The sequence below is a fragment of the Pongo pygmaeus genome, chromosome 8 (assembly GCF_028885625.2).
Source record: "Pongo pygmaeus isolate AG05252 chromosome 8, NHGRI_mPonPyg2-v2.0_pri, whole genome shotgun sequence".
Classification (NCBI taxonomy): Eukaryota; Metazoa; Chordata; class Mammalia; order Primates; family Hominidae; genus Pongo; species Pongo pygmaeus.
This window is the reverse complement of record NC_072381.2, coordinates 2,066,878-2,083,326: the sequence shown is the minus strand read 5'-3', so window position 1 is coordinate 2,083,326 and position 16,449 is coordinate 2,066,878.

Sequence of the window (16,449 nt, the reverse complement as noted above, 5' to 3'; positions counted from 1 at the left end):
CTGTCCAGCGTGCTGCAGCTTTTGTTCCATGCTAATTGGGGCTAGTTCCAGATGGGAGTATTAATTACTGATTTCAATTGCAGTTTTACTAATAGCAGTTCACATGATACAAACCTCATTCCCTAATTAAGTGACAGACCACAATATATTCAGTCCATGTTATGAAATTTTACTCTCTCCAATAAAAGCCTGTATTACCAAACCAAAAGAGATACCTTTTCTTTCCCTCTACTAATTAAAGACTTTGAGATAATTATCAAATATCTAAAATTGGGAGGGGGTGGGGGCACAGTTTGGCTTAAAGATTTTCTACATTATTGCATGACAAGATATAGAATAAGATCTGCAGAATTACAAGGAAAATAATTTTGACCCCTAAATTATATAAGCAACTACATGTGAGCAACAACATAGCTCATAGCCTGAATTAAAATAACATAACGTCATACCCAAAATACTCTGACTTAATCCTTACGTATTCTGTGTATGTAACAGAATACCACATGTACCTCATAAATATGTAAGCATTATGTATATATAAAACAGAAGCAGTCCAGTAAAAATAACATTAATTCAGATATTCTAGGGCTTAATATGTGTGTTAAGCCTAGACTCACTCTGACCATTTAATCTGAAGTTATACTCTAGCTACATGAGGTATAAATTGGAAGACTATTGTTGTTCTTAATGTTTCTTTGTGAGTTGATTGGTTGATTTTCAGTGGCATTATTATATTAAATTATTGGTGGTGAACACTATGAGAAATTTCTATGTAAGTTTAATAATAATTCTCGTTGGCTGGGCTCCGTTGCTCACGCCTGTAATCCCAGCACTTTGGGAGGCTGAGGCGGGCGGGTCACGAGGTCAGGAGATCGAGACCATCCTGGCTAACACGGTGAAACCCTGTCTCTACAAAAAATTAGCTGGGCGTGGTGGCAGGTGCCTGTAGTCCCAGCTACACGGGAGGCTGAAGCAGGAGAATGGCGTGAACCTGGGAGTCAGAGGTTGTAGTGAGGCTAGATCATGCCACTGCACTCCAGCCTGGGAGACAGAGTGAGACTCCATCTCAAAATAAATAAATGAATAAATAAATAAATAAATAAAATTCTCGTCAACCTCTTTTGAGGATCTGCTGTGATCAAATTGTGGTTGAAAGCATTTGATGAAGATTAACTCATTTACTCTTCAAACCAACTCAATATGACCATATACATGCTTTTAAAAAAATTTTAAATTTACATGCATAATATCACTATCAATTTCACATTAAAGCAATGACAGAAAATCACATATCTACAGGCAGTAGATATTAGGAAGTATTAATATGAAAGTCTCATAATATTTTATAGAAAATAACTGCAATTTTCTTATATTGAAAATTAGAGCAATATTAAAATTAACATGTATCTATGATATTTAAATGTTGAGATATTACACTTGCAAAATGACTGGAGGAAAACAATAATACAAAGAAAGACAATATGTCAGGCAAAAAATAAGCAAAATAGGAATATATTAAAATATGAAATATAAAATGTTTACAAATTATAGCCAAATATTTTTAGTATTATAATAAATGTAAATGAGATAAATAGACCTATTGAGGAAAAAACACTCTAAGGTTATTTCTAAAAATTACATCCAACTAAATGGGGTATTGCATTTCTATATACTGCTAGCAATGAGCAAGTGGGAACTAAATTTAAAAACACACTACACTTTCAATCACACAAAAGTAAAATATCTAGGTATAAATATAACAAAACATAGAAACAATTTATATGGGTTTGTACAGGTCAGCTGTCAAACGCAAAGGTAGACAGGGAAGCCAAAAGGGCAACAAAATTATCAGACACATATAGTGTATCCTTTCCCTTCCTTTCACTCAATATAAAGACCATACAATGTTCCCCTTGGATTCCTTCTGATAATATGTAATTACTGAGTTTAAATCTATCATGCTAGTATTTTCTTTCTTATTTCTTTCTTTCTTTCTTCTTCTTTTTTTTTTTTTTTGGAGTTTCGCTCATGTTGCCCAGGCTGGAGTGTAGTGGTGCAATCTCAGCTCACTGCAACCTCCACCTCCAGGGTTCAAGCAGTTCTCTTGCTTCAGCCTCCCGAGTAGCTGGGACTACAGGCACACACCACCATTCTCAGCTAATTTTTGTATTTTTAGTAGAGACGGGGTTTCACCACATTGGTCAGGCTGGTCTCGAACTCCTGACCTCCTATGATCCACCCTCCTCGGCCTCCCAAAGTGCTGGGATTACAGGCGTAAGCCAATGCACCCGGCCTGTATTTTCTTTCATTGACATCATATTGTCAATATTTCCTTTTCTTTTATTACTTCCATTTTTTGATTAATTATTGTATTAATTTTAATTTTCTTTTCTCTATTGGCTTATTTGGTATATTTTGACTATTTTTAGTGGTTATCTTGGATATTACAATATGTATTCTTGCTTCAGTAAAATCTAATGAAAAAAGTAGTATTCTTGCTGATACCAGAATAATTCAGTGACCATAGGACACTTCAACTCCATTTATTCCCTTCCTGGTTTTTGAACTATGGTGTTCATGTATTTTACTATATATGTTTATAACCCACAAAACATTAGTATTGTTGTTTTAAATGGTCAATAGGTAAATATCTAATTCCATTAATTCACACATTTTCTTTTTCACAGGCTTTTTATATTTTTCCATATATTCATGCATCCTCTTCTTGCTATCCAGGAACATTTTAGAGCTCTTGGAATAATGCACTGATGTGTTTTGTTTTGAGTAATTAATAAATTGAGTAACAATTTTTTCTATTTTACTTGCTTGCTTGCTTGAGGATGTTGTAATTTAGTCTTCAGTTTGAAAAACATACCTACTTAGCAGCTATTTTCTTTTAGCTCCATATAGTTAAATTCTATTATCTGGCTTCCACTTTTTTGACTTTTTTGTTTATTTGTTTGTTTCTATTTTTATTTTTTGAGACAGGATCTTTCTCTGTCACCCAGATTAGAAGGCAGTGGCATGATCATAGTTCACTGAAGCCTCAACCTTCCCAGCTCTATCAATCCTCTTGCCTCAGCCTTCTGAGTAGCTGGGACTATAGGTGTGTACCACCATGCCTGGCTAATTTTCGTTTGTTGTTGTTGTTGTTGTTGGTAGAGATGGGGTTTTGCTATATTGCCCACCCTTTTGGTAAGAAGTAAGCTATCAATCTTATTATAGTGCTTTGAAAATGTAATGTATCTTTTCTCTGGTTACCTGATTTGGTTTGGCTGTGTTCCCACCCAAATCTCATCTTAAATTCCCATGTGTTGTGGGAGAGAACCAGTGCGAGGTAAATGAATCATGCAGGCAGGTCTTTCCCATGCTGTTCTTGTGATAGTGAATAAGTCTCATGAGATCTGATGGTATTATAAGGGGGAGTTTGCCTACACAAGCTCTCTTTGCCTGCTGCCATCCATATAAGATGTGACTTGCTCATCCTTGTCTTCCACCATGATTGTGAGGCCTCCCCAGCCACATGGAGCTGTAAGTCCATTAAACCTCTTTATTTTGTAAATTGCCCAATCTCAGGTATGTCTTTATCAGCAGTCTGAAAATGAACTAATACAGTAAATTGGTACCAGTGCTGCTGAAAAGATACCTGAAAATATGAAAGCAAATTTGGAACTGGGTAACAGGCAGAGATTGGAACAGTTTGGGGTGTTCAGAAGAAGATAGGAAAATGTGGGAAAGTTTGGAACTCCCTAGAGACAAGTTGAATGCTTCGACCAAAATGCTGATAATGATATGGACAATGAAATCCAGGCTGAGGCGATCTCAGATGGAGAATGAGGAACTTGTTGGGAACTGGAGCAAAGGTGATTCTTATTATGTTTTAGCAAAGAGACTGGCAGCGTTTTGCCCTTGCCCTAGGGATTTGTGGAACTTTGAAGTAAGAGGAATTATTTAGGGTATATGGTGGAAGAAATTTCTAAGCAGCAAAGCATTCAAGAGGTGACTTGGGTGCTGGTAAAGGCATTCAGTTTTAAAAGAGAAACAGAACATAAAAATTTGGAAACTTTACAGTCTGACAATGCAATAGAAAAGGAAATCCAATTTTCTGAGGAGAAATTCAAGCCAACTGCAGAAATTTGCATAAGTAACGAGGAGCCGAATGTTAATCCCCAAGACAATGGGGAAAATGTCTCCAGGGCATGTCAGATACCTTTGGGACAGCCCCTCCCATTACAGGCCTGGAAGTTTAGGAGGAAAAAATGGTTTTGTGGGCCAGGGAGTCCCTCTGCCATGTGCAGTCTAGGGACGAGATGATGCCCTGCATCCCAGCTGCTCCAGCTGTGACTAAAAGGGGCCAAGGTACAGCTTGAGATGTCGCTTCAGAAGGTGGAAGCCCCAAACCTTGGCAGCTTCTACATTGTGTTGAGCCTTCAGGTGCACAGAAGTCAAGAATTGAGGTTTGGGAACATTCACCTAGATTTCAGATGATGTATAGAAATGCCTGGATTTCCAGGCAGAAGTTTGCCGCAGGAGTGGAGGCCTCATGGAGAACCACTGCTAGGGCAGTGCGGAAGGGAAATGTGTGGTTGGAGCCCCCAAACAGAATCCCTACTGGGGCACTGCCTGCTGGAGCTGTGAGAAGAGGGCCACCATCCTCCAAAACCCAGAATGATAGATCCACTGACAGCTTGCTCCGTGCAACTGGAAAAGCCACAGACACTCAATGCCTGCCTGTAAAAGCAGCCAGGAGGGGGTGCAAACCCCCTCCCTGAAGACCCTGCATACCCACAGGGCAGAGCTGCCCAAGGCCATGGGAGCCCATCTCTTGCATCAGCATGACCCGAATGTGAGACATGTAGTCAAAGGAGATCATTTTGGAGCTATAAGATTTGATTGCCCCACTGGATTTCAGACTTGCATGGTGCCTGTAGCCCCTTTGTTTTGGCCAATTTCTCCCATTTGGAACAGCTGTATTTACAGGCATTGGCCTGTACTCCTATTTTATCTAGGAATTAACTAACTTGCTTTTGATTTTACAGGCTTATAGGCAGAAGGGACTTACCTCGTCTTGGATGAGACTTTGCACTTTGGACTGTGGACTTTTGAGTTAATGCTGAAATGAGTTAAGACTTTAGGGGACGTTGAGAAGGCATGATTTGTTTTGAAATGTGAGGACATGAGATTTGGGAGGGGCCAAGCCTGGAATAATATGGTTTGGCTGTGTCCCCACCCAAATCTCATCTTGAATTCCCATGTGTTCTGGGAGGCACCCAGTGGGAGGTAATTGAATCATGGTGGCAGGTCTTTCCTGTTCTGTTCTAATGATAGCGAATAAGTCTCATGAGATCTGATGGTACTGTAAGGGAAAGTTTCTCTGCACAAGCTCTCTGTTTGCCTGCTGCCATCCAAGTAAGATATGACTTGCCCCTCCCTGCCTTCCACCATGATTGTGAGGCCTCCCCAGCCACATGGAACTGTAAGTCCATTAAACCACTTTCTCTTGTAAATTGCCCAGTCTCCCCAGGTATGTCTTTATCAGCAGTATGGAAATGGACTAATAAATCACCTAAAGTTGTTTTATTTTTTACTTGCTTTTCAACAGTTTTACTACGTATCTTAGTTCTCCCTCTCTCTCTCTCTCTCCCCATTTCTCTACTAGTGTAGTATATATACACAATTTGAAGATTGAAAATTACAATATTTATATTGTATTATTAATATTATAGTCTTTAGTAAGCTAAGAGAAAAACTACATTACCTTAATTGTATGTAACAGAGCCATGAGAATATAATAAATTATAATATAATTGAGATAGTCCATTAAAGTCAGAACAAGGCAAAGATATGCACTCTTTTTAAAATATTGTGGAAGAAGTCCTAGCCAAAAAATCACATAATAATAATTGTATGCATGCCTATTTTAAAGGAGAGATTATTTTTATTATTATAAAATACAGTGATTTTCATTGATATTGTATTTGTTTCTCTTTTTTTTTCTTGTTGTTGTTGAGACAGAGTTTCACTCTGTCTCCCACGCTGGAGTGCAGTGGTTCTATCGTGGTTCACTGCAACTTCTTTCTCCTGGGTTTAAGCAATTCTCCTACCTCAGCCTCCAGGCTAGCTGGGACTACAGGCATGTGCCATCATGCCTGGCAAATGTTTTTGTATTTCAGTAGAGATGGGGTTTCACCATGTTGGCCAGGCTGGTCTCAAACTCCTGAGCTCAGGCAGTCTGCCCACCTTGGCCTCCCAAAGTGCTGGGATTGCAGATGTGAGCCACCGTGCTCAGCCAATTTTCATTGTTATTGTATTTCTGTTGTTCTGCAGTAATGTCAAGGTTGTCAGCTACAAATCATTTTCAGTATAAATTCCTGCAGTGCAAAATAATTTTGTGAATCTTAAATTTGCTAGAATTATCCCCAAATAGCACCAGCTGCACGGTGCCTCCTCTTCAGAAGTCCAAGACCCATCTCTGTGAAGTCCTCATCTGACCCCGTAAGATGCCTACTGGCCCTTTGCAGGTGTCTGGCCCCAGTCTTGGGGAAACATCTTAGACTTTCTACATTCTAATCATCCCAGCTTTTCCCCTTTCCTTTCATTCCCCTCGGACTCCTGTCTCAACTCACTGTCTCTGTTTTAGCACAGTGTTTTAGTTTTGTCTTTTCAATCCCCAAAACCCGTGTATTCAATTACCTAAATTGATTTTCTCAGTTAAAACATTTCTTCCTTGAGGAACAGCAATATAGAATGCCTAGTATGTTTCTGTTTGAATTATTCCTTCTACTGCTGTGAAAGCTACTTTTTCCCTAACAATTTTGAGTTGAGTATTTGTGAAATTTCTAAAACTTTTATTACTTTTTTATTCTGCAAATTAATAATTATTCAATATTAATATTAAATCTAATATCTTTTCAATTAATTACTTGGATATTGTAAGCAGAAAATCAATGTGTTCTTTAATAATAAAATAAAAATAATCACTTATCTAAAATAGGCATGCATATAATTATTATTATTATTATTATTCTGAGATTATTTTGGCTAAGACTTCCTCCACAATATTTATAAAAAGAGGGTGCGTATCTTTGCCTTGTTCTGACTTTAATGGACTATCTCAATTATTTTATACTTAATAATATTTTCATGGCTCTGTTTCATATAATCAAGTTAATGTAGTTCTTCTCTTAGCTTACTAAGGATTAGAATTTATTTTATTATTAGATTGCCTAACGTTGACCCATTTTTCCCTTCCTGGCACATGTTGTTATGTGTATGGTGATTTATTTGGCTATTATTTTACTTTGGATACTCCATGTTTTATTAGAACATTACACATCCACACACAGCACACACACACATGCACACATTTATTCACATCTGGGGGCACAGCATTCAATATGGGTATTAGAGCTTGATAAACCACTTTTAAAAACTGGTGATGTTTCCCTCTCTACATATTCTGCACAGGTATAAATAATTTAAGAATTATTTTTCCTTGAAATTGAGTACAATTTCTACATAAAATAATCTCAATTAAGGGTCAATTTCGGTTACAAGGTTTTAATACTTTTCAAATATTTTGATAATTTTTGATTTATCTAACATTTATAATTATATGTGAAGTAATATGGAAATGTTTTGAAAAAATGGTGTTCATTTTATTTAGATTTTCCAATATACTAATGTAAAGTTGTCCATAGGAGCCTCTTCCAGTTTGAATTTTAAAATTTGTGGTTGTATCCCCCACTACATTACTATTAATATTTTTTATATTTTTCTATATTTCAAAATTGATTTCCAGAAAATTGTACATTTTTTCAAGGAACAATATCTAAGTTTTTGTATCAATTCCTTTTGTTATTATTTTAAGTATTTCTTATCTGTCATTTCTAAGTCTCTGTATTTTTCCTATATATAAAGTTTTCTAAAATACTGTTATTAAAATAAAATCATAGTATTATTTGTTTTATTGCTTTTTTTTCTTTTTTTGAGACAGAGTCTCACTCTGTGGCCCAAGCTGGATGCAGTGGCATGATCATAGCTCCACTGTGACCTCCATCTCCCAGGCTCAAGTGATTCTCTTGCCTCAGCCTCCCACGTAGCTGGTACTACAGGCACCCACCACCATGCCTGGCTAATGTTTTGTATTTTAGTAGAGACGGGGTTTCACCATGTTACCCGGGGTGGTCTTGAATTCCTGAGCTCAGGCAATCTGCCTGCCTCAGCCTCCCAAAGTGCTGGTATTACAGGCATGAGCACCACACACAGCCTTTGTTCTTAATATATAATTAATTTAACCATTATCAATGTGAGTAGAGTTTTATTTTATACATTCTTACTGGCCTAGTATTTAGCATATGTATAATAATTAAAATTGCCTTTTATTACTATGTAATGTGGTTTGACTTTCAACATCATTATTAATCCTTTTGTGTTTTGACATACACCATCCATACAATAAAAGAAAAACAATGGGAAATGTTATGAAATCTATTGAGTTTATACACTAGAAAATCAATTTGTCTACATATAATAATGACTGTACTTCAACCCTACCAGTATTTACTACTTTATTTTATTTTGTCTCCCATTTGCATTGTCCAGTATTTTCAAATCAAAGGTAAAATTTGTACTATAGAAAACATTTTGAAAAATTATATTTCCTGATTGTAATGGAAATGCTTCTAGCACAGTACTTTCCAAACATTATTTCTTAAATCTCTGGTCCCTAGAGATGCTGCTTAAGAGAATATTCAGTGGTAAATACATTTGGACTATTTCACACCGCCTCGTTTATTCTTTCTTTGATGTTTTCTTCTCTTTACTGATACCTGTCATTTTCCCTAGGGATTAGACAAATATACATTTGGTTTTCCCTAACTCCAATTTCACATCTCAAATGTTGATTCCTTTATCATTTGCTTGAATGACTTATTCAATGCTTTGGATTTTCAATTTCTTGATCAGTTCATTTCTCCTGAAATTTTCCTTGTTATGTTGAGATATTATGCTGCAGAGTCTGCTGCTGTAACTCCGTAAGGGCAGTTTAGCCATGGAACCGCCTTAGAGCTGTCAATGTTTGTCGTTAAAGTGGAGGAATTCAGGGCAGGACCTGTCTCTGTTTCTTTGCTCTTACTGCCCCTGTCTTTGATTGAAATCCCTTCCCTACCCTCTCTGCTTTTGTTCTAAGGCCATAGTTTATCCTGGTTTTCAAACCTGGTTTCTAAACCTGGTTTCTCACTGGTGCAGCTCTGTCAATCACCCTGCATAAGCTCTGCCCTGCGTCCTGTTTTCTGAGTGTTAGAGCCACCGCAGGACCACTCGATTCCTGGTGCTACTGTGATTTGCAACCACACGGAGCCTGTTGACATCCTCCACATCTTCTCCTTTCTCAGCTTAGGAGGGTCTCTCTCTGGGTCTTCTGAACTCAACGTGATGAATGAGGACTATAAAATGGAAGGAATGGGGGCAATAATCTCATGGTATGTACGTGTATCTGTTTTTATAGGTCATGCTTTACAGTAGCTTTAAAAAATAAGTTAGATCATTTTATCTAAAATATTACGGGCATGTTTATAATATTTAACCTCCTGTTTTTCAGAAAGTTATCATCGGGAATCTGAGTGCTGTTATGGATGGTACAAGTGGCCAACCTTTACAGTAAAATATTCCTGTTCTTGAAAATAAACGTTAAGGAGTCTGCTTGAAATACTAATTATATTACTTAATAAACAGTCTTTTAAATAATTTGATGTTAAATATAGTTGACAAATGTTTTTTCAGCAATGGTGTCAAGTAGGTGCAACTCATCCTGAACCAAACTACTCTTAATTTACTAGGACTTGAAGCTTCAATCCTACAGGGGGAAAGAAAAGTAAAACCAATGGTTGAGATGTGAAAGTTTAAATTCTAACTTGATTTTGGCTTCTTACTTACCTGATGGATTTTAAACCGTTTGGGAGATTCTGAGGTCTTCTAATATAAGTGCTTCAACTTATAGTTGGGACCTCACATCTATGTGTTATTTGTAACTTTTATTTGTTTGTTTATTTTGGCTGATATTTGTTTATTTATTGCTGCTATTAATTTATTTGTTTATTTTTGGTCTGGAATGAGTTTATCCATTGGGTATATTTTAAGTTACACAATAAAACAACTTTATTCCTATAGAAAAAAAATCAACTGTGTAGGACAGAAATACCTGCTTGAGATTAACTACTATTTACCATAATTTAAGCTCATGGTCTCCTGCCAATCTTAGACCTGTCTCCGCTCCATCCCTGCAGCACTTTTTTGTTTTCCTACATGGCTTCATGTTCTTATCTAGTTTATATATTTCCAAAATGCGGTCCTCTGATCCCCAACGTGACGTGATTTGGGGTGTTTTAAAAGGTGAAGGTATATTTACCTTAAAATTTCTTCTCCAAAGCTACGTTTTGGATCAAGGAGTAAAGACAATCTACATATTAACAACTTCTCAGGTGATGATTACTTGCTCCATTTAATCACAAGTCCAGAATCTAATTAAACATTTGAACAAAATAAATAATTGGAAAATCTTTAGGATTTTATAATTCATTTTCACTTAGGTTAGTTTATGCAGTTTTCAATACAGTCCCTTGATACCAATAGATTCGACGAGGTACAGATACTACTAATAGTTTCTGCAGATAAGAAAACAAGGCTATATAGATGAATAGAATTGTCTAAGACCTCTCCACTACAGTCCTTTAAGATAAAGGCACACATATTCTTCAAACAAAAGTGTTTCTTCTTTCCACTGTGAGGCAGTGCAGGAAATCAATGACCAAATGCAACTGAGGGGAAAACATAGGTGGAGCCTCCTGCTCTGCTCCGCAGCTACCATCAGCACGTGCATAACTGCCTCTGGGGACAGCCCAGGGACTCCCTGCGCCACATTCACTGCTGAAGTCTGTGCATCTTCCCTGCACAATGGATGTTAGTCCATTTTAAGATAATGAGAGGGAAGATTGGAGAAGAGGAGGAAATGGTTTGGGAATGTATATGTAGCAAAGAACAGAGATGGTATCTAACCCTGGGAGTGTTTGACTCCACAGTTCTTGCTCTTGACATTTATGTTTAAACTACAGAGATTCATAAATCGATAGCGTTCCAGTTCCTGCGGCTCACACATTAGGCAGCTGCACCTTCTGCCTAAAGTGTGTGGGGCTTTCCCTAGGCACTGACGAAAAGCTCACAGGGTCACAGGGTGAAGGCCCACAATAGTCTGTGTGCAAGTTGAGGAGCAAGGAGGCCAGAAGTGGATCAGTCCAAGTCCCAAAACCCCAAAATTAGGGAAGACAACAGTGCAGCCTTGTCTGTGGCCAAAGGCCCGAGAGCCCCTGGCAAATCACTAGTGTAAGTCCAAGAGTCCAAAAGCCAAAGAACTTGGAGCGTGATGTTCTATAGCAGGAAGCATCCAGCACGGGAGAAAGATGAAGGCCGGAAGACTCAACAAGTCTGCTCTTCCATCTTCTCCTGCCTGCTTTATTCTAGCTGCACTGGCAGCTAGATGATGCCCACCCAGATTGGGGTGGGTCTGCCTCTCCCAGTCCACTGACTCAAATGTTAATCTCCTTTGGACACACCCTCACAGACACACCCACCATCAATACTTTGCATCCTTCAATCCAATCAAGTTGACACTTAGTATTAACCACCACAAATGTAATAGTAATTACAAAAATAAGATGATGGCACAATTGTATAACCATGCCTGATCATAATCTCAAACCAATCAACTCTCTGTTTAGAGGTAGAGAAATTTAAGCTGAAGGTGTTGGGAAGAGCCATCCAGATTACCAAGATAAATAAATGGAAGTCATCAATGGCTCATTTAAGACATTTTAACATGTACAAAGCCACAAATTCTTCTATTTCAATGTTTCCAAATTTTATGACTATGAGTGTATTTGTATATGTTTCCCAGCATTACAAAGGTGCAATTACCACTAGTTTATATTGTATCTCTTTAAGGTGCACATCACGCTGCTTTGATACACAGATACATTGTGAAATGATTGCCACAGTTACCTTTTACATGTGTCATAAAAATACCTAAAATCTACTCTCAGTAAATGTCCAGACTACAATATTATTAACTGTAGTCTTCACGCTGTACATTATGTCCCTAAAACATATTCATCCTACATAGTTTACATTTTCTATGCTTTGACACATATCTGCTCAAACCCCAGCCCCAGCCCCTGGTAACCACCATTCTACTCCCTGTTTCTACATATCTAAGTTTTATCTTTTGTTTTAGATTTCACACGTAAGTAAAATCATGCAGTATTTTTCCCTCTGTGTTGCTTTTTTAATTTAGAATACTGCCTTCCTTTGGTCTACCCAAAAATCACTACCTTGATAATAAGATACAGTAATAATAATAAATATATCTGCACCTTCATGTTCATTGCAGCATTATTCGTAATAGCCAAGACGTGGTGCTTACCAAAGTGTCTGTTGGCAGATGAATGGATAAATAAATTGTAATATATAGACATATACACACATATGTTTGCATAGCACACACACACACACAAACAATGGAATATAATTTAGCCCTAAAAATATCACTCTTGATAGTATTTTTGCCCATATCATACGAGATAATACTATAAGAGACTAAATGAATTACCACATCACTGGTCCTACACTATCAAAGAGAGAGATTTTCCCTGAAATCAAAATATTAAACAGAATGTCAACTAACCAATATAATTGGGTACAAGTGTTCCTGAAATCAGAGGGTATTCAGAACATGGATTTTTTGTTCTCTGACATTCTGAAATAGACAGGCATGATCCAGCATATAGCTGAGTTGACTCAAAAATAAAATCTGGGACAGAATAAAAAGGACTACGATAAAACTCTACAGTGATTTGATTGTTTACAGAGATTTAAATTCTGAGAAGAACCCAGTTCCTTCTAAAACCAGATGTGATTTTAATCTAAATTCTTCTGTGCCCATAGAAGTGCTGTTTTCTTTCTTTTTTTTCAAATGATATATTTTATTTATCTAGCATATCAAAAATAGTACCATTTTCTTATGTAATCTAAGTATAATTTTTCATGGACATAAGGAGGGGAACATCACACACCGGGGCCTGTAGGGGGGTGGGGGGCTAGGGGAGGGATAACATTAGGAGAAATACCTAATGTGGGTGACGTGTTCATGGGTGCAGCAAACCACCATGGCATGTGTATACCTATGTAACATACCTACACGTTCTGCACATGTACCCCAGAACTTAATGTATAATTTTTTTTAAAAAAAAAAGAAGTGCTGTTTTCTAATGTGATATTTTTTACTCTCTTCATGGAAAAAAAATAGAAGTAAAGTCGCTATATATTTCTTCATCAAATTAATTACATGGGCACATGTTTTGGCTCCAAATGACTATAATTTTCTCTGCAATTTCTCTGAGTTTCTAAACTCTAATGGGAAGCAGTCTTTGTACTAGAGAAAAACTTCAAATTCCATAAATCGAGATGGAATAGCAGAATTGTTTGCTTTTGTGTGGGTTTGTACATTTAATGAAGCTTTAGATAAGATAATGGAATTCACTTCTGATGCACATTCAAAGATATTTCTGGGCCTTCCACCATCAGCCTGTGATGATTAATATACCTAAAGTCGACAGAGACACATATAAAATAGTAAATGCTTAAATATAAAATGTTATGTATAGCCATATAATTTAAATGTTCTGTTTTTTGTCACCAAGAAAGAGGTCTAGGAGAATCTTCTGTGGCTAAATATTGGACAGAAGGCTTCTGAAAAATCCAGGGATTGCTGTTGGAAAGCAATTAAGCTGGAGAAATTACATTAGAGGAGAGCAGATGCCATATTCAAGCCAGTTCCCTATTTTTCATGCAGTTGGGGCTCGTGGGTCTTTTATTTCCTAATAAACAAAAGATTGACAAACACCTGTCCTTTCCCTCAGCAGGTAAGATGTTTATTAGAGGAGTAAAGGCAACATCATGAACAAGTGAGCTCTCCTCTTCATATTCTAAGTTAAGAGTAAAAGAAGTTAAGAGTAAAAAGAAAATCGAGGAATTTAGAATGTTTATCCCCTTTTAGATTGAACTTCACCAACAGCCTAGTGCGATTTTTGCATGGTCTTTTAAAGTCCATTGTCCTTACAGAGGGGCGCCCGTTTTGGCAACAAACCTTGTCTAGTGGCAACGACCGATTTTTCTTATCTATTTGTGCTGTCTGCCAATCAAGCGAGCTATTTTTTTTTCTTCTTTGGGGCGATCAAAACATGACCAAAACACTATGCATAATTAGACAGAACTGTGGTTTAAATCATCACAGAAATCATATTTCTCTAATTTTCTCATGCACTAAATCCACGGAGGTCAAAAGTTAAGTACATTTTTAAATTTCAAATTTTATCATCAGCAGGGTCCTGAACTGTGTGTGCGCGTGTGCTTTTTACCTTGCCATATTTTAGCTTTTCAGATTTTTTTGCTCTTGCGCTTTATAGAAATGTGTCCATGACTTTATCTCCTCTTTGACACTTTAAAAATGTCTTTCTGTTTTCAATTTAAGGATTCATTTCGCCATATGGTCTGTTTAGCCTGATAAACCCTCCTGCCCATTATGAAATAATTGTAGCTGTAGAGAACCATCCGTATCTCTGTAGGTGAGGTTATGCCAGTGTTTTCATGTGCACTGACCTCTTCTCCTACTCCAGGAATTTATCACCGAGCAGTCAATTTGTTTTAAATCTGCAACCTGGTGTATAGGAACTATTTGTCATGATGTATGTAGCCCAACAGATCATTTTTGTTCAGAAATGTGACTGTCATACTCAAATCCATTCTTCTGGGAAGCTGGAATCAGGCAAACGTCCATGTTCCTTATGGATGGTGTCGCAAATCAATGCAATGGCGTTCTCTCAGATTAACACAGATTTAAGCATAAACTATTTTTCAAGAGTCATATAGACCTTCAGAGCAACAATGCAGAAGGCAGATTTTAATGTTGGTGATAGGTAGTAACATTGTCGCATGCCAAGATATTTTATTTTGGTGTGTGTTTAATTTCTAATAAAATTATTCTGCCTCCTACATTACTAAATTTGAAATTCTTGTTGGATTTTGCTATTACTTATGTTCACTTCAATTTGGGCCATAAACATATGCCACCTAAAAAGTTGTAAAATGTTGTACATAGTGAGAAAAAAGCAATAAAAGGGCTTTTGGAAATGCTCTACTCTGCCAACTCCCTCACTCTGATCATCCAGGGATACCTTGTTTTCTCTTCTCTCTCAGAAACGCACACACCTTCCTCGCCCTGCCATACATCGTCTTCATTCTGCCACCTGGCATAGCTCCACCATCCTGTCGACGAATCCTACCTGTTTCTTAGGGCCCAACTTTCTGATGGAGATAAATAGATTCATGAATTATAATTAGCCATTTGCTCATTTGCTTATTGAATGCATATATATCATCTCATGCATAGCAAAGCTTTCTCTAGGGGATGGGGTTCCTCAGCGACCACATGTTCTAATGTTTGGGAAAGAAGAAAATCTAAAAATATTGCATAAATAATATTTTATCTAAAATATTTTCTATTTTTACATCATTAAACAAAGTGATGAAACATAAATCAATATTTTCCAACTGAAATAAAGGTTGGAAGATGACGAACAAGATGTTCTGTCCCAGTTGGAGAAATAGCAACATCCTGTCTATGTTCTGGCCATTCTTGCCATGACTGTGATTTCTAATTAGTTGATTTATTGTTTGTTGTGGCATTTTCTAACTTAAACTTTAATATGCCAGTGGTTTCTGAGATTTGACCCAGAAACTCAAAATGTGCATTAAAAGGAAGCCATATTTTGCTGAGTATTTAGAATAAACATTACTGTACTTTAGTAGTAAACCAGTACGTGGGATTCAAAAATTTATGTCTCCAAATTTGACTATTCTCGAGAAACCACAGGTATAGGAGGGGCAATTACATTGATGTCTGAATGCGTACACTCTTTGGTGATTAACCCACCCCACTCACCATCCAGGGTCTGCATTCTGGTGAGACCCCCGCCACCCCAGGCCATGTCACATCCATATTTATGCCTACTGGATAAACAACATCCTGTTGTTTGTGTGAAAGAAAATCGCACTAAGAACTCAACCTCTAGTGAGGGTGACAGAGGCAAAGACAATATCAAAGATTTAAAGCAGCTGGTGGTCCTATGCCCGAAAAGAGAGATGTTCCATAAATAAAATAATAAAATGTCAAATGACTCAGTACTGAATAAAGGTTAGTATGCTATATCCTTGTAGCACAAAGAAAAATGAGTACACAAAATGGTTACTTTTTATGATTAAAAATAAAGAATCATGCAAAAAACAAGATCCTTTTGAAAGTTGAAAAAGCAGTTGAATGTGGGTTGCAAATCCATCAGA